Below are 16949 nucleotides of genomic sequence, written 5' to 3'. Positions count from 1 at the left end.
ACGTGGCTACTGGGATGGTGCTGGAGGGAGGGCTTTGGATTCTTGGATAATTGGGGCTCTTTCCGGGGTAAGTCGGAAATCTATAAGCAGGATCATCTTCATCTGAACCTGAGGCGTACCAATATCCTGGGGAGGGGGAATCGCTAAGGCTATTTGGGATGGGTTTAAACTAATCCAGCAGGGGGATGGGAACCAAAATTGTAGTTCAAGTAGAGAAAATGTTGAGAGTAGGGAGGTACAAAATCAAGTTTCAGGGGCGCAAGATGGCACCAGGCAAGCAAGAGTTTGGTTTGGAGTGTGTCTACTTCAACGCCAGGAGCTTCCAGAATAAGGTGGATGAACTTGCAGCATGGGTTGGTACCTGAAAATTCGATGTTGTGAACATTTCGTAAACATGAATAGTGCAGGGACAGGAATGGTTGTTGCAGATTCCAGGATTTAGATGTTTCAGTAAGAACAGATAAGAAGGTAAAACGGGGGGGGGGGGGGGGGGGGGGGGGGTGTGGCGTTGATGATCAAGGACAGAATTACAGTTACAGAAAGGATGTTTGGGGACTAGTCAACTGAGGTAATATGGGCTGAAGTTAGAAATTGGAAAGGAGAGGTCACCCTATTGGGAGTTTTCTACAGGCCTCCGAATAGTTTCAGCGATACAGACGAAAGGATAGCAAAGATGATTTTCGATAGGAGTGAGAGAGACAGGATAGTTGTCATGGGGGACTTCAACTTTCCCAATATTGACAGAAAACACTATAGTACAAGTACTATAGATGGGTCAATTTTTGTCCAGTGTGTGCATGAGGGGTTCCTGACACAGTATGTAGACAGGCCAACAAGGGGTGAGGCCACATTCGATTTGGTACTGGGTAATGATCCCGACCAGTTGTTAGACTTGGAAGTAGGTTAGCACTTTGGTGATAGTGATCACAATTCTGTTATGTTTACTATTGTGATAGAAATAGATATGTGTGTACCACTGGGCAAGAGTTACAGCTGGGGGAAAGACATTTATGATGCGACTAGGCAGGATTTAGGAAGCACAGGATAGAGAAAGAAACTGCAGTGGACAGGCACATTATAAATGTGGAGTTTATGCAAGGAAAAGCTACTGTGTGTCCTAGATAAGTATGTACCTCTCAGGCAGGGAGAAAGCTGTAGAGCGCGGGAGCCATGGTTTATGAAGGCAGTAGATTCTCTGATCAAGAGGAAGAAGAAGGCTTATGTTAGGATGAGATGCGAATGCTCAGTTAAGGCACTTGATGGTTACAAGGTAGCCAGGAAAGACCTAAAGAAAGAGCTCAGATGAGCCAGGAGGAGACGCAAGAAGTTGTTGGCGGTAGGATCAGGCTAAACCCTCAGGCTTTCTATAGGTATTTAAGGACTAAAAGAATGACGAGAGTAAGATTAGGGCCAATCAGTGATAGTAGTGGGAAGTTGTGTTTTGAGACAGCGGAGATAGGGTAAGCACTAAATGAATACTTTTCAACAATATTAACTCGAGAAAACGACAATGTTGTCGAGGAGAATACTAAGATACAGGCTACTAGACTCGGTGGGATTGAGGTTCACAAGGAGGAGGTATTAGAAATGCTGCAAAGTGTGAAAATAGATAACTCCCCTGGGCCGGATGGGATTTATCCTAGGATCATCTGGGAAGCCAGTGGGGAGATTGCCGAGCCTTTGGCATTGGTCTTTAAATCGACATTGTCTACAGGAATTGTGCCAGAAGACTGGAGGCTAGTAAATGTGGTTCCCTTATTCAAGAATGGGAGTAGAGACAATCCTGTTAATTATAGACCAGTGAGCCTCACTTTAGTTGTTGGTGAAGTGTTGGAAAAGGTTATAAGAGATAGGATTTATAATCATCTCGAAAATAATAATTTGATTAGGGATAGTCAGCATAGCTTTGTGAAGGTTACGTCGTGTCTCGCAAGCCTTACTGAGTTCTTTGAGAAGGTGACCAAGCAGGTAGATGAGAGTAAACCGGTTGATGTGGTGTATATGGATTTCAGTAAGGCGTTCAATAAGGTTCCCCGCAGTAGGCTATTGTATAAAATCAGGAGGAATGGGATTGTGGGAGATAAAGCAGTTTGTATCGGTAATTGCCTTGCTGAAAGAAGACAGAGGGTGGTGGTTGATGGGAAATGTTGTTCCCGGAGTCCACTTAACAGTGCTGAACCGCAAGGGTCGGTGTTAGAACATAGAACATAGAAAATACAGCGCAGTACAGACCCTTTGGACCTCGATGTTGCGCCGATCCAAGCCCACTTAACCGACACTAGCCCACCATCCTCCATATGCCTATCCAATGCCCGTTTAAATGCCCATTAAGAGGGAGAGTCCACCACTGCTACTGGCAGGGCATTCCATGAACTCACGACTCGCTGAGTCAAGAATCTACCCCTAACATCTGTCCTATACCTACCACCCCTTAATTTAAAGCTATGCCCCCTCGTTGGGTCCACTGCTGTACTTCACTTTTTATAAACGACGTGGATGAGGGCGGAGAAGGGTGTGTTAGTAAGTGTGCAGTTGACATCGAGGTTGGTGGAGTTGTGGAAAGTGACGAATGATGTAGTAGGTTTCAGAGAGACATAGATAAGCTGCAGAGCTGGGCTGAGAAGTGGCAAATGGAGTTTAATGCGGACAAGTGTGAGGTGATTCACTTTGGTCGGAGTAAGAGGAATGCAAAGTACTGGGTTTATGGTAAGATTCTTGGTAGTGTTAGATGAGCAGAGAGATCTCGGTGTCCAGGTACACAGAACTTTGAAAGTTGCCACCCAGATTGACAGGGTTTTAAGAAGGCATACAGTGTTTTAGCTTTTATTAATATAGGGAGCGATTTCTGGAACCATGAAGTTATGCTGCAGCTGTACAAAACTCTAGTGCGGCCGCACTTGGAGTATTTTGAACAGTTCTGGTCACCGCATTATAAGAAGGATATGGAAGCTTTGGAAAGGGTACAGAGGAGATTTACTCGGAGGATGCTGGTAAGGTTGGAAGGTCTTATGAGGAAAGGCTGCGGGACTTGTAGTTGTCTCGATAGAGAGAAGAAGGTTGAGAAGTGACTTAATAGAGACATATATTATAATCAGAGGGTTAGACAGAGTGGATAGGGAGAGCCTTCTTCCAAGAATGGTGCCGGCCAGCACGAGGGGGCTAACCTTTAAATTGAGGGGTGATAGATGCAAGACAGATGTCAGAGGCAGTTTCTTTACTCAGAGGATAGTAAGGGTATGGAATGGTTTGCCTGCAGCGGTAGTAGATTCCCTAACTTCGAGTACATTTAAGTCGTCATTAGACAAGCATATGGACGTACATGGAATAATGTCGGTAAAATGGGCTTCTGATTGGGATTACAAGATCACCCATGGCTTGAACAGGGTGGACGCCAGGAAATTGTTTCCGTTAGGCGAGGAGACTAGGACCCGTGGACACAGCCTTAGAATGGGAGTGGGTAAGTGCAGAACAGAAATGCGGAGACATTTCTTCAGCCAGAGATTGGTGGGCCTGTGGAAATCATTGCCGCGGAGTGCTGTGGAGGCTGGGACGCCTCTTCAAGGCAGAGATTGATAAATTCTTGATGTCACAAGGAATTAAGGGCTACGGGGAGAATGCGGGTAAGTGGAGTTGAAATGCCCATCAGTCATGATTGAATGGCGAAATGGATTCGATGGGCCGAATTGCTTTACTTCCACTCCTATGTCTTATGGTCTTATGGTATGACAGGTCGGCTCAACATCGAGGGACGAAGAGATTGTACTGCGCTGTAATGTTCTATGTTCTATGGTCTAACTCCCTCTGCTTCTGTTCAAGGGTGTACTTGCTTTCTGTTCACTGTTTCATTGTGCATTATCTGAATGACACTTTTACCAACGCCCATTTTCCCAAACGTGCAATAGGCCTTCGCAGTTTTATCTTTTCACACGAGCTCCCACATGGTGGAATGGAAGGAGTTGCAGGTTATTCACCCAATGATGTAATCTTGAGGTCTTCAAATACCTCTTCTGCATGTGGGTGTACTCACAACAAAGGTTGCTCACCCATCACCGGGCAGCTAAATTTCAAAGATTTCAATATTTTCTACAAGTCTCTTGACTGTCTTCCCTCGATCTATCACTGTCATGTTCTCAAGCCCACTCAAGAGCAAATAGAGCTGGTCAATAGTATGCCAACCCAGCCAGTGGACACGACACCCAAGATTATGTTTTAAAATGCTCTCTCAGATATCTACATTCCATCGAAATCCAGCCTCCACAGCATGTTCGATTTGAACTGTTTCACGTTTGGTTCCTAAACGTCATCTGCCAAGGCCAGAAATTATGAAATCCCGTCGCTACGTAAATTGCACAAGGCAAACGTAAAGGAATTACTCACCAAGTGCTGAAGAAAAACTGTAATACTTGCTGAAATCAAGGGCAATTAATTGGTGTCAACACTACGTCATGCATTTTTTATAATAGAAACTTCAAAGTTTTTACTCTGGAGGGAATTTAAACAAATGTTGATCCGTGTCACATTATGAGATATTGGGAAGCTGACCAAGTGTTATATCAAACAAGTGATCAAAGAATTGGGTTTGAAAACGCATTTTATCACACAAAACGAAGCTTGTATCTCAAAACTGATTTGACCGAATTTGTTCTGCTCGAGGTCATCATCTCCTGTCAGACTCAAAACGACTCGGAATTTAGTTGTTCCATAACTCAGTGGTTCGAGACTGGTTTTGTAAACCAAGGGTTGTAACCTCCATTCTCACGGCAGCCTTGCTGAATTTTCTTACATCTATTGGAACAAGCATCCGAAGGTGCGGTCCATATGTTGTTAGGAATTATTTTTGATGGAACAGCTGGAAGTTATTTTTTACGCAGACCAAGCCTCATCTGTTTCAGTTTGGAATTCTACATCCGTGTTTTTCCTCTGAGGACCATGTGGATGACAAGCTTCTGATACGAAGAATGCCTTCGTTTGGCAGGAAGAAAAACGTGACTCAGTAGAAGCAGTAAAGTAACGGTGAAACAGTGGGGGACGAAAACCTGCAGGGATGCAGCTGTGTGCTTCCCTTCCTTGTGTAGAGACAGGAATGTGCTGGAATCCAAATTAAACCGGTCAGAGGCTGGAAGAGCACAGCTAGCCAGTCTGGCTCAGAGGTGGAGAAATCGACGGTTTGCAGATACCAAATATTCACGATTGGGGCAGTCTTCGAAGGACAGCCTCCTGCCAGTTTACCCCTCTGCGTATGTAAACAGAACCGGGTTTTAAAGCTAGTAGTGAAGAAAGAAGAGGCCAAACGGTTCAATTTCTCATTTCATTTCAGTTGGGCTGTTCTGAGGCCTTTGTCACTCTCACAAGATGTGTCTGTATAGTTCACTCTATGGGTCAAAATGAGGTTCAGTTCTCCCCAGGTCATGAACAAGTGTGACGGTATCTGACTTCAGTCTCTATCGCTGGTTCTCTTGAGATTAAAACTTTGCATGTAAAGTTTCATTGAGAGGAACACTTCAGACGTCAGGCTGTGGGCCAAGTAGTGCTAACTGGAAAGGAGAATGGATGGATATTTGATGACTGGCACTGACAAAATGTATTATTCTGTGCTGTAAAAGCACGGAGTCACGAACATTCTTTTATGATAGAAATTTCTCATCGCTGGAAAAGAAATCTACGCTGTTTAGAGAAGACACAATTGCACATGCCGTCCTTCCTGGTGACTAGTGGTTACGATGCAGCGCTATCACCGCTGTGGTTTGAGTTCATTTCTTGTTCAGGGAATCAGGATTTAGTGTTCCTGGTAAGGGCAACAACAAAAGTAGAGCATCTTTGACAGGAATCACATTACAAACGTCCGCATGTGCCTTGCAATATTGTACAGGGCCGTAAGGTGGCTCACTGGTTATCACTGCTGCCTCACAGCGCCAGAGATATGATTTCCCTGCAACTGAGTTGACTGTCAGTAAGGTGCCTTCTTCTGGAGCAAATGAAGAGAAAAAGGGTAAGGAATTGTTCTGTGAGTGTTAATCCCTGGAGGCTTGGTGTGCATCTGTTGCATTGAAGAGCCAGTTTCTGAACTGTAGGCATTCTATGTTCCCTTAGTGTGTTGCTTTAGCAAATGTTCAGTCAAGGGAGAAAAAGTGAGGAAAAAAAAGTCACTTCCCAGTCAGGGATTGTTCCATTATGCGACAACCAACGGATTCACTTTTGACTGAACTAGCTCCCATTTTCCCTACATTAGTAATGGCAGTATACAACATTAGAGCGGATTTTAATGTGTTGCATTGGACCCAGCATCCTTTCTCAACATGGACTATACTGGGATATAAAGAGATAATAAAAGACATGGATGGCGATGTCTGGAATGAAAAGACGTTAGGAAGAATGGACAGCGTTTATTGGAAACAAAAAATTGGAAAGGAATCCATTAATGTAGCGAAGGGTAATGCCATTTGAAAAGACAAGGCACGGTTTCATGGGATGGTGGAAAAGACGAATAGATCATGTGGCGTGACACCAGGTAAAACTGAGTTGTGAAGGTTTCCAGGCGATGTGAATTTGGTGAGAGGAAACAGGAGGGAAATTCCTTCATTTGGATGGATCTATATCTATATATAGAACTTCAAAACCAGCGATGAATGATAAATAGAAGTTTGGAATACATTTTCCTTTTCCTTCTACAGCTATTGAATTCGAAAATGATTACTTTTTCGCTGGAAAAAAAATATTCACAAGCTGATTCTAATATATTTGTGAAGACACGTGCAAGGAATGAATTGCACCGCGACAGGGAGTCTGGGCGGCCATGTTGGGTACGCATTACGTGCATACTCTCTAATTGGTGAACGTTTATTGGAAAGAAACCTCATAACACCTGCAATTGAGTACGAATAAGTACAGAATGTGCTGATTGTGAGGAAAGGTTTAGCAGCTTGTTCCACATGAACTTCTATAAATTGTAAAAGAATTGAGCTGTTTGTGTGAGCTCAGCATGAAAGGGAAGCCGGTTAGCTCAGTCCGCTGCATAACTGGTTTATGATATAAAGTGAAGCCAACAGTCTGGGATAAATTCTCGCAATGTCTCAGCATAACCTCAGGATCATGATCTCCCAACTCAGCTAATACTTTAGACGATGGCGATAATCAAAGTGAAACTATACTATCGTGAGTGGGAACTGACCTGCCGATGTAATGCACCTTTTTCCTTTCATGTGTTGCATTGGAACATTTGGCTGCAATTACAGAGAAGGGAGTGAGTCCATATGCTGCTCACTCATCTCCCCCTAAAAATATCCAGTAACAAGGCACGAAAAATATTCCTGCTGCAATTCTGTAATCTTCACAGCAATACTTAAAAATATCGTTATCGTTTGGATTCCAGTTTTTCTGATAACAGTCAAAATGTCCAATGAGATAAATCTAATACTTTGTGGATTGTTTTAATGGCCTGTGCGAGCTTGCAGCAAAATCAGTAATATGAAACGATCTAAACATCCTTTCCAGAATTTAACACAGCGCAGGATCAGCGGTATGAAAAACGTCATTTTTTCAAAAATCTCCTCTGTATCTCTGTTGAATGATGGATATTCACTCAGGGAGTATTTATGGCTGGCCTTAAGTAACTAAGGTATTTCCCAAGGACAGAACACTCCAAAAAATCATATTTGTTTCGAATAAATGCTGTTTTACTCAACGGTTTTTGGCAACTTTTAAATATGTATGCACACACAAACATGCATGCGCACAGACATTTATGTGTGTATATAAAGAAATACGCGCATATATGTGTGTGTGTGTGTGTGTGTGAATTCAGTGTGTGTGTGTGTGTGTTCTTCCTGTAGAATGTGAGATCTTAGAGATTGCAATGATGTCCCTGAAATGTGGTGAAAATGTGGCATAGAAAAATGTGGTGAAAATCAGCTTTATTGAATACTTCGTACGTTTACCATAGGATCCTGCATTGATCACCGGAAATGTTATGTCGCCACTGTACTGGGGTTTTCCTTCGATCGGCTTCACTTCGTCAGAGAATTCGATTCACTGATATTTCACCAACTTCCTTTGGCATTTTCATATGACACATCGACCCACACTGCACACAACGACAACAATATTCAGCATACTGCACCCACGAGCACGTGGCATGGTTTTTCTAAACAGTGAAGACTGAATAATATTATGCAAGGGCAAAGTGAATTTCAGTTTAATTGGTAAAATCGCAAGAATCCAGAGTAAGATTCAAAATGTCAGAAATTCACGTTAATTACCTTGGCCAGAATTCCAGCCCAGCAAAGGGGAAATCTGCCCTGAATCCCCTGAATACATGCAATTGCTTGCTCCATGTGTCCACTTTGAAACCTATGTGAAGTAACATTCAGCCTGAAGGAGAACTTGTGAGAATCCTCCGCTGTCTGATCTCAAGCTGAAACAAGAGCTGTCTTTTCCAGCTGGGAGGGAAGGGATGTGGAGGTGAGAGCAAAACATTACTTGGCGTTTAGTTCATATTGTCCTTATTTAAAACCCTGGGCTAGAAATGGCACAGACACGAAGGAGTCCATTGTTCACACCGATCCTGCCCCGTTCCGTGATTCGGTTTCATCTTGGCTGACACAACAATTTTGTGTCTTTTTCCAGCCTATCCGCATCAGCGTGTTGCCTACTGGCTAACAGATGTTTATTGATCTCTATCATAAATAGACATCGAAAATTTAAACCTGTGAGAGGAAAATGTTCCGTTTCGAGACATTTGGGTTTCTGCTCCAATATTGTTGGTTTTGCAGATGAGCGGCGGAGTCTGCTCTGACCACCTTCCAAACCATAAACTAAAACTCGACTCTGATAGGATTCGAACCCACAACCTTCGAATTGCAACCTTCACAGCGATGTAGAAGTCCAACGCGCTATTCATTGCGCCACAGAGCCGTGCCAGCGGATTCCTTTTAGCACACAAATTTGACTGTGACCCATTGCGTTCAGGACACCCATCTCGCGTCTGTCTGTACTCGTCACACTTTCCAGTACCTGTTCCTTATCTACGTGTGCTCTGCCTCTTCAAGTGTTCGGCTACAGACTGCTGGAACGTTCTCATGACGCTTACCTTTACCACATGCTCAGATAATGATTTCCAGATAAGCAACATTCTACTGGTGAAAGCATTCTCCCAAAATCTCCTCAAAACATTTTGGCTCCCGTCTTTACTTTATGTCACTCTCTTCCTTCCCAATACAGGCTGATCCCTGTCATACATATCTACTCTCTTCATAAAATGTGCACGTTAATCAGTACTCAATCAGCCTTCTCTGCGCTTCGATAAACATCCCTAACCTAGCTCGTCTACCTTCATATTGGGAATGGTCCAGCCCTTGCCATTCTTGTCATCTCCTGTGAACATCTCCTCCTGCAATCAGACGCCTCCAGCAGTCTGGTGATTTCAACGGACAAGCAAAGTTCCCTGAAGTAAAGCCAAAAGATCTGAACAAAATCAGCAGCTCGTGTCCGTCTCTGATGAGAATGGAAAGTTAACGTTTCGAGTCCAATGATCTTTCTTCGGAACTGATGGGATGGAAGGGTGGGTGAAGAATGTGGAAGAGGGCGGACGGGTTCTAAAATGATTGAACCCGATGTTGGGATCTAAAGTTTGCATGGTCTGTCAGTAGAAAATGAGTTGCAGGTCTTCCAGCTTGTGTTGTGCCTTGAAGGAGCACTGCAGCAAACCAGAGACAGGAATAAGTGCCTGGGAACACAAAGTCTCGATTAGAGTGGGGCTGGAAAATCACAGCAGATCAGGCAGTATCCCAGGAGCAGTAAAATCGACGTTTCGGACAACAGCCCTTCATCAGGTACAGGCAGGGAGCTTGAAGGGTGGGAACACAGTGTAATGTTGAAGTTACAGGAGACTGGAAGATCGGGATCGTTTTTGTTGATTCTGGACAGAACGTTAGTGATCTCAGCATTGTCACCGACTCTGTTTTCCTCTCACCATTGCAGAGAGATCACATTCTGAGCAGGAAATACAGTTGCCTCGATTAAATGAAGTGCAGACAAATCTCTGAAAGATGTGACTGGAAGCTTCCACATTGAGGAGAGACATCAGAAACCAGCAGGAAATGTAGCTTACTACATAGAACGTTACAATGCAGTACAGGCACTTCGGCCCTCGCTGTTGCAGCGACCTGTAAAAATAATGCGATGTCCATTGTAATGGAAAATTAGCATTTATTTCGAAACCAATAAAAGCATGGGGAAACAAAGAATTAAGAACCTGACTTTGCAGAGGCAAGTATTGCAGACAGACAGAAAAAAAATGTAAAGTTAAACCGAACTAATAGCAGACTTACAAGGCCAGTAAACTACCATATCACCAGTCAAAGAACGGGGAAAAAAAACAACTCCGTATCTGGAAAGGAACTCGAATGTTTCAGGTCCCTGACATTGAGGTGTTGATAAGAAGAAGCGAATTCTAGTCTCAAGGGAAAATGTATTATATGTGGAATATGTGCGCCAGTTACCTATTTGGTAGATACAGGGGCAACATATTCAGTCCTTCAATCAAGGCAGTTGAGAGAGTCGACGCAATGGATGCATCAGGATTCGTGACACAAGAGAGATTAACCGCACCCCGATTGTGCAAAACCAGTAATGGTGAAACATTCCAATTCTCATTTCATTTCTCGGAATTTTGTCCTTTAAATCTGATGGCTGGCGATCTCATAGTGAGATTGGGTTCGGATTTGCGCAGCACCCCGACAGGTTTGCAGGAAATACAAAAAGAAGATTTACCAGCGCAGGCTGTAAAATACGACTCACGACCCCAGATGCATGGCTATGAGTGACGATTAAGCCAGAGAGTCATAAGTTCAGTGAGCGATTCGCTCGCCCAGGAAGCAAGTAACCATGTTAATCCCATAAACACAGATTTTCTTGCTGGAGATATGAGGCACTGCAGAGCACGCATGCACAGCCATGGCCCTTACAAATCATATGAGAAGGACTGTTTTAGGAGATTGTTTGAACCAGATAAGTTATTATTGTGCAATTTTATTAGAACGATCACAGATGTGCAGTCAGTGTAATCTTATCCAAAATATCTGTGACGGCAAGTGGACCCTATCATTTTGATGTGGAACGCTCATTTCCTCAAGTACCATTGGCGAACACATCCAGTGACAGGTGGCAGGCTTTGGGCCCATGGGGACTATTGGCACAAAAAAACGAAAGATTGTGTCTTCAGGGACGATGTGCATATCTGCTTCAATGCAGACATAAGGACATATATGGAGAAACTAAATTGGCTATCTCAGGCAGATAGGGCAGTCCAGGTAACCCCCGCCAAGAGGGTAGCCTGGCGTTGAGCTATGGTTGATGTCTCGGACCCAAGATAAGAAGGGTCCCTGCTGAGTGCAAGGCAAAAGGCAAGCGTGATGTGGGGTCCATACTAAGCTGTGAAATCAAAAGAATAATCCCGAAGTCTCAGTATTGTCCTTGCAGAACACAAGACTCGTTAAAACCCGCGACTGTAAAGGAATTACTCCAGTTTTTGAATCCCTCCTGAAGGGTGAAGTGATAATCCCCTGCGGATAATCACCGGTGAGAGCCCCCATTTTTCCGGTCAAAAAGGCAAACATTCCAGGTGAATCGGGGAAATAGAGGTTTGTTCAAGACCTACAGGTAGTCAATTATGCTGTTTGTTCCGCCCGCCTCAAATGTTCCTAATCCTTGTACTATATTAGCCCAAATTCCACCGGACAGTAAATGGTTCTCTGCTGTGGATTTAGCAAATGCCTTCTTTAGTGTACCGGTACACCCAGAAAGTCAACTCTGATTCACTTTTCCATTCAAAGGCAAATCGTATACATTCAGGTGAATGGTCTCTTTCCAGTATGAACTCGCTTGTATTTCAGCAGATTGCCAGAATCAATTTATTATTTTAACTCACAGCGGACGAATGATCTCTCCTCTGTGTGAACTCACTGTTGTCTCAGCAGACTGAATGACTGAAAGAATCCTTTCCCATTCTGAGAAAAGTCGAACGGCCTCTCTCCACTGAGTTCGCAGATGTCAAGTGAGGTCAAATGACGGCCTGAACACATTCCTTCTGAGATAACACTTGAATTGTTTCTCATCAGCATGAACACGTTGATGGTACAACAGTTCGTGAGACCTTTTAATGCCTTTTCCATACTCTGGACCATTAAATGGTTTCTTGTCCGTGTGAACCCACTGGTGAGTCAGCAAGTTAGAGAACTGCGCAACTCCCTTTCCACACTCAGAACAGTTGAATGGCTTTCCCCCGGTGTGGTTGCCCTGATGAATTTTCAGGGCAGACAAGTAATTGAATCATCACCACATTTCCGCAGTTTCTCTCCAGCGTCCCTCCAATTATGTCTCGATATTTCAGATAGTGAATACTTTCACTGCACTGTGAATGTAGCTTTCTGCTTTCATTTTCAAAGGCCGGTAAGGTTCAGGCTACATGGAACAAAGCAACTCCTTCAAATTCTGATGTAATGCTTCGTTTCAGTTTCCCAACAATAAATCCTCATCTTTGATACCCCTCAAATAAATCCAGAAATATCTCAGTAAGAGAGAATCCTCAGAATACCAAAGCATATGATTTTGAGTCTTCGTCGGATGTGGGAATTCCAGAACAAGTCAGAATTTACTGTTCATTCCTGATTTGACTGGATAAGGTGAAGATGAGCTGCTTTCTTGGACCATCGTTCCTGTGTGCTGTCGGTAGATCCAAATTATAGGTCAGTGAAATCCATAATTTTGACCCAGTGATTCTGGAGGAATGGCAATATATTTCCAGATAAGGATTGTAAGTGTGTTGTCGGTCTTTCCTATCTGTCTAGTGCCCTTTTCCTTGTAGATGGAAGCAGTTGTGAGTTTGTAATGTACTCTTGAAGGCGCCTTCGCGAATATTTGCAGTGCATCTAGTGGATGGTGCAGACTGCATGTCTGAGCGTTTGGTTATGGTGGGAATGGATGTTTGTCGATGTTTTATTAGTTGTGTGTTGCTGCTCAATTCAGCTGCTGTTTTCTAGACGGTGTTGAGATTTTCAGTATTGTTGCAACTTCAGTAAGGAATCCTCAAGAAGGTTGTTATTTAAATATCTCTTGCTACTCAGATGCTGACTAATTTGTTGTGCTTCTCCTGTGCATTGTTTCGTTCACACTGTAATCATCCAGGCGAAAAGGAACTATCCCATCATGTCTCATTCGGTATTGTAAAGTAGTAAACAGTTGGTAGGGAAAGAAGAAAAGAAACAGAAGAATATTTGGTCAATAAGGTGAATAACGCTCTCACTCGAAGAGTGAACAGCTATTAATGGAGACTGACGGTGACAAATCATAGGTGGCGTTTAATCGCAGGCTATGTGTTAGACAGGCTTTAGGAGTCAAGAAAATCTCTGACTATGACCCGCTCTTGTGGCCACAATGATATATGGCTGCTAAAGATAGCTTCTCAAAGCCATTGTGACTTTCACTGCACCAAAGAAGGACTTTGGACACATCTTGCAAATGTCCATCATGAAACAACGATCCATTCTCATCCCATTATTTTTCAGAAATTGGTCTGGAGCCTTAAGCACTCTGGTTCTCCAAGTGATCAACGAAATATTTTCCTAATTCCACCACCTCCAGCGAAATGCTATTACCAAACATATATCTCCCTCCCCACCCTTGTCAGCCTTCCCCAGGAACCATTCCCTCCGGGGCATCGTGGTGCACTGTGCCTTCACTCTCAACACCTCCCCCAACAGCTCCATGGAAGCTTTCCCTAAAATCGCATAATATGTGACACATACATTCATAGAACATGAGAACGAGGAGCAAGGCTTTGCCGTACAGGCCTTAGAGACTGCTTCGCCATTCATTAAGCTCATACCTGATCTTTCCATTGACACGCAACCACTTAACCAAACTCTGAAGGTAATCTTAACTTCTTTTATTGTTAAGAAAAAGCAGCCCTAGCTTAAAAAACATTGATTGATTTAGCATCAACTACATCGTTGGGCAAGCATTCCATCGAGGATCAACACTGGATGAAGAAATTCCTTCTCAATTCAGTCCTATATCTCCTTTTAATCTAGATGCTGTGCCCCCTTGCCCTAGTTTCATCTGCTAATGGAAGCATGCTCTCAACTTCTATCTCACACATGACCTACATATTCTTATATGTTTCCATATGATCCGGCCTCATTCTTCATTCGATATAAGCCTTTTTCACACAGGCGAATAGTGTCATCAGCGAACACCTTCAAATCCGGAATTCCATCTGCCAGAATATTTCCCATTAACCCAATATTACAATGTTCCTCTGCAGATTTTCACAGTCCTCCGCACACTTTGCTCTGCTACTGGCCTTTGTGTAAACTGCAGACCTTGACACGATGTGCATGGCTCCAAAATACAAATCATCCATATAAATTGTCAATAAGTGCGGTCCCAGTTAAATCCCTGAGGAACATCGTTGATGGTCAATAATATAGCACTCATTTATCATGCTCTGCGCTTCCTGTTGGGCAAACAATCCTCAATCCATTCTCATACGTTGCCCTTAACAGCATGCATCCGTTTGCTGTCAGCCCCTGAACAGCACCTTGTCGAGGCCATTTTGAAAATGAAAGTACATCAATTCACTGGGTCCCGTTGTACACCATGCTCATAATGCCATCGTAGAATTCGAAAAGATTTTGCAGGAATGACCTGCTCTTCATGAACCCATGCTGCCTCTGTCAAATGTCTACCGAGATGCCCTGGTATTTCTGCCTCGATAATAGACTCAAGAAATTTCTGCACTATAGAGGTTAAACAAACTGGTCTATCATGTTGGAGAATGGGTCTGGGTGGGTTGCACTTCGGCGGTTGGTGTGGAATTTTTGGGCCGAAGGGCCTGCTTCGACACTGTAAGTAATCTGATCTAATTACGCATATTTTGTCTGCCACCATTTTTTTATGAGCGACGTCATATTTGTGTTTTCCAATCTGCTGGGACTGCCCCAGAGACCAACGAATTTTGGAAAAATGCCACAAGCACAGTTCTTTTTTACATACCATTGAGTTTAGTACGCTGCGATGCATTCCGTCAGGTCCTGGAGACGTAACCATCCTTTGCAATATTAGCTTCAACAATACAACACTAGTTCTTTTGTTATAATGACTGTTCCCAGGTCGTCACTAAACGTCATCTCTTTGTTAATTACTGGCATGTTATTAATATTCTCCACTGTGAAGACCGACGCAAATGCTTGTTCAATGTCACGGCTATTTCCGCATATACCACAAGTAAATGCCCCTTCTTATCCACGAGAGGGTCAACGTTTACTTTTGCCCCTCTTTTTCATTTTATATTTTAAGATAAACTTCTGCTATCGATCTTTATATTCTGTAATATTTTTCATGCCATGTTCTTTCTCACACTTTTCTGCCTTAAATTACATTTGCCAACTCTCAGCCCAGCTCTGCAGCATACCTGTATCCCTATGTAACCTACAATATCCTTCAGCACTATGCACAACTGTACCGAACTCCGTGTCGTCCGCAAATTTACTAACCCATCCTTCTCCGCCCCCATCCAGGTGGTTTACAAAAAAAGACAAAAAGCAGTGAACCCAAAACAGATCGTTGCAGTACACCACAAGCAACAGAATTCCAGGATGAAATTTTCCCATCAAGTAACACCCTCTGTCTTCTTTCAGCTGGCTAATTTCTGATCCAAAGCTCGAATTCCCCCTTAAGCCCATACCTCAGTACTTTGCGCAGTCACCTACCATGGCGAAATTTATCAAACGGCTAACTGAAATCCAAACCTGCATTACATGAATGGCTTTATCCTCATCTATCTTTTTAGTCACCTGGCGAGTTTTGACAAGATTTGTAGCTCAGGTTTAGCTTCCACATGAACATTTGCTCGCTGAGCTGGAAGGCTCATTTCCAGACGTTTTGTTACCCTCCTGGGTAACATCTTCAGTGGGCCTTCGAGCGACGTACTGTTCATGATTTCTGCTTTCTATTTACATGTGTGGGGTTCATTGGGTTGGTTATGTCATTTCCTGTACTGATATCATTTCCTGTTCTTTTTTCTGGGGTTGTAGATGGGGTCTACCTCGATGTTCTTTTTGATAGATTTCCGGTTGGAATGCCATGCTTCTCGGAATTCTCGTGTCTGTCTCTGTTTCACTTGTGCTCGGATGGATGCGTTGTCTAAGTCAAAGTGGTGCCTTGCCTTATCTGTATGTCAGGATACCAGTGAGAGAGGGTCACGTAGTTTTGTGGCTTGTTGATGTTCATGTATCCTGGTGGCTCGTTTTCTGCCTACTTGTCCATATGCAAAAACTGATGATATTTACAAAATACCGTGAAAGAACTGTAACAAACACTACATTAGACAAACACTACAGTCGACTGAGACAGCACATCCATCCTCGGACAAGCCAAACAGATACATGCAGAAGAATTCCTTGAAGCATGGCATTCCGACCAGAACTCTATCAACAAACACTTCGAGCTCGACGCCATTGACTACCTCTGAGGAAAAAGAACAGGAAATGACATCACCACAGGAAATAACATCACCAACCCAAAGAAACCGAAACATATAAATAGAAAGCAGGAATCATGAACAGTGCTTCGCCTGGAGACCCATTGAAATAGTTTCCTAGTAGGGTGATGAAACGTCTGGAAATGAACTTTCCAATTCAGTGAGCAAACCGACATTCAGTTTAATGACCTACTCAAATAACTCACTAAAGTTTGTGAGTCGAGACCTCCCATTCACAAAACCGGCTTGACTTTCCCTCATAAACTTATTCCAATCGATTGATTACAAATCTTATCACTTAGAACTTTTCCAACACTTTACGCACAACTGACGGAAGTGTCAATGGTTTATAATTTCCATGGTTTACTCTACTTCCCTTCTTGAATGAGGGAACAACATTTACTATCCTGTAGTG

This window comes from Chiloscyllium plagiosum, unplaced genomic scaffold (genome assembly GCF_037043375.1).
Source record: "Chiloscyllium plagiosum isolate Xiang-an unplaced genomic scaffold, Cpla_swu_hap1 HiC_scaffold_50, whole genome shotgun sequence".
Classification (NCBI taxonomy): Eukaryota; Metazoa; Chordata; class Chondrichthyes; order Orectolobiformes; family Hemiscylliidae; genus Chiloscyllium; species Chiloscyllium plagiosum.
Note: the sequence above shows the minus strand (reverse complement) of the source record.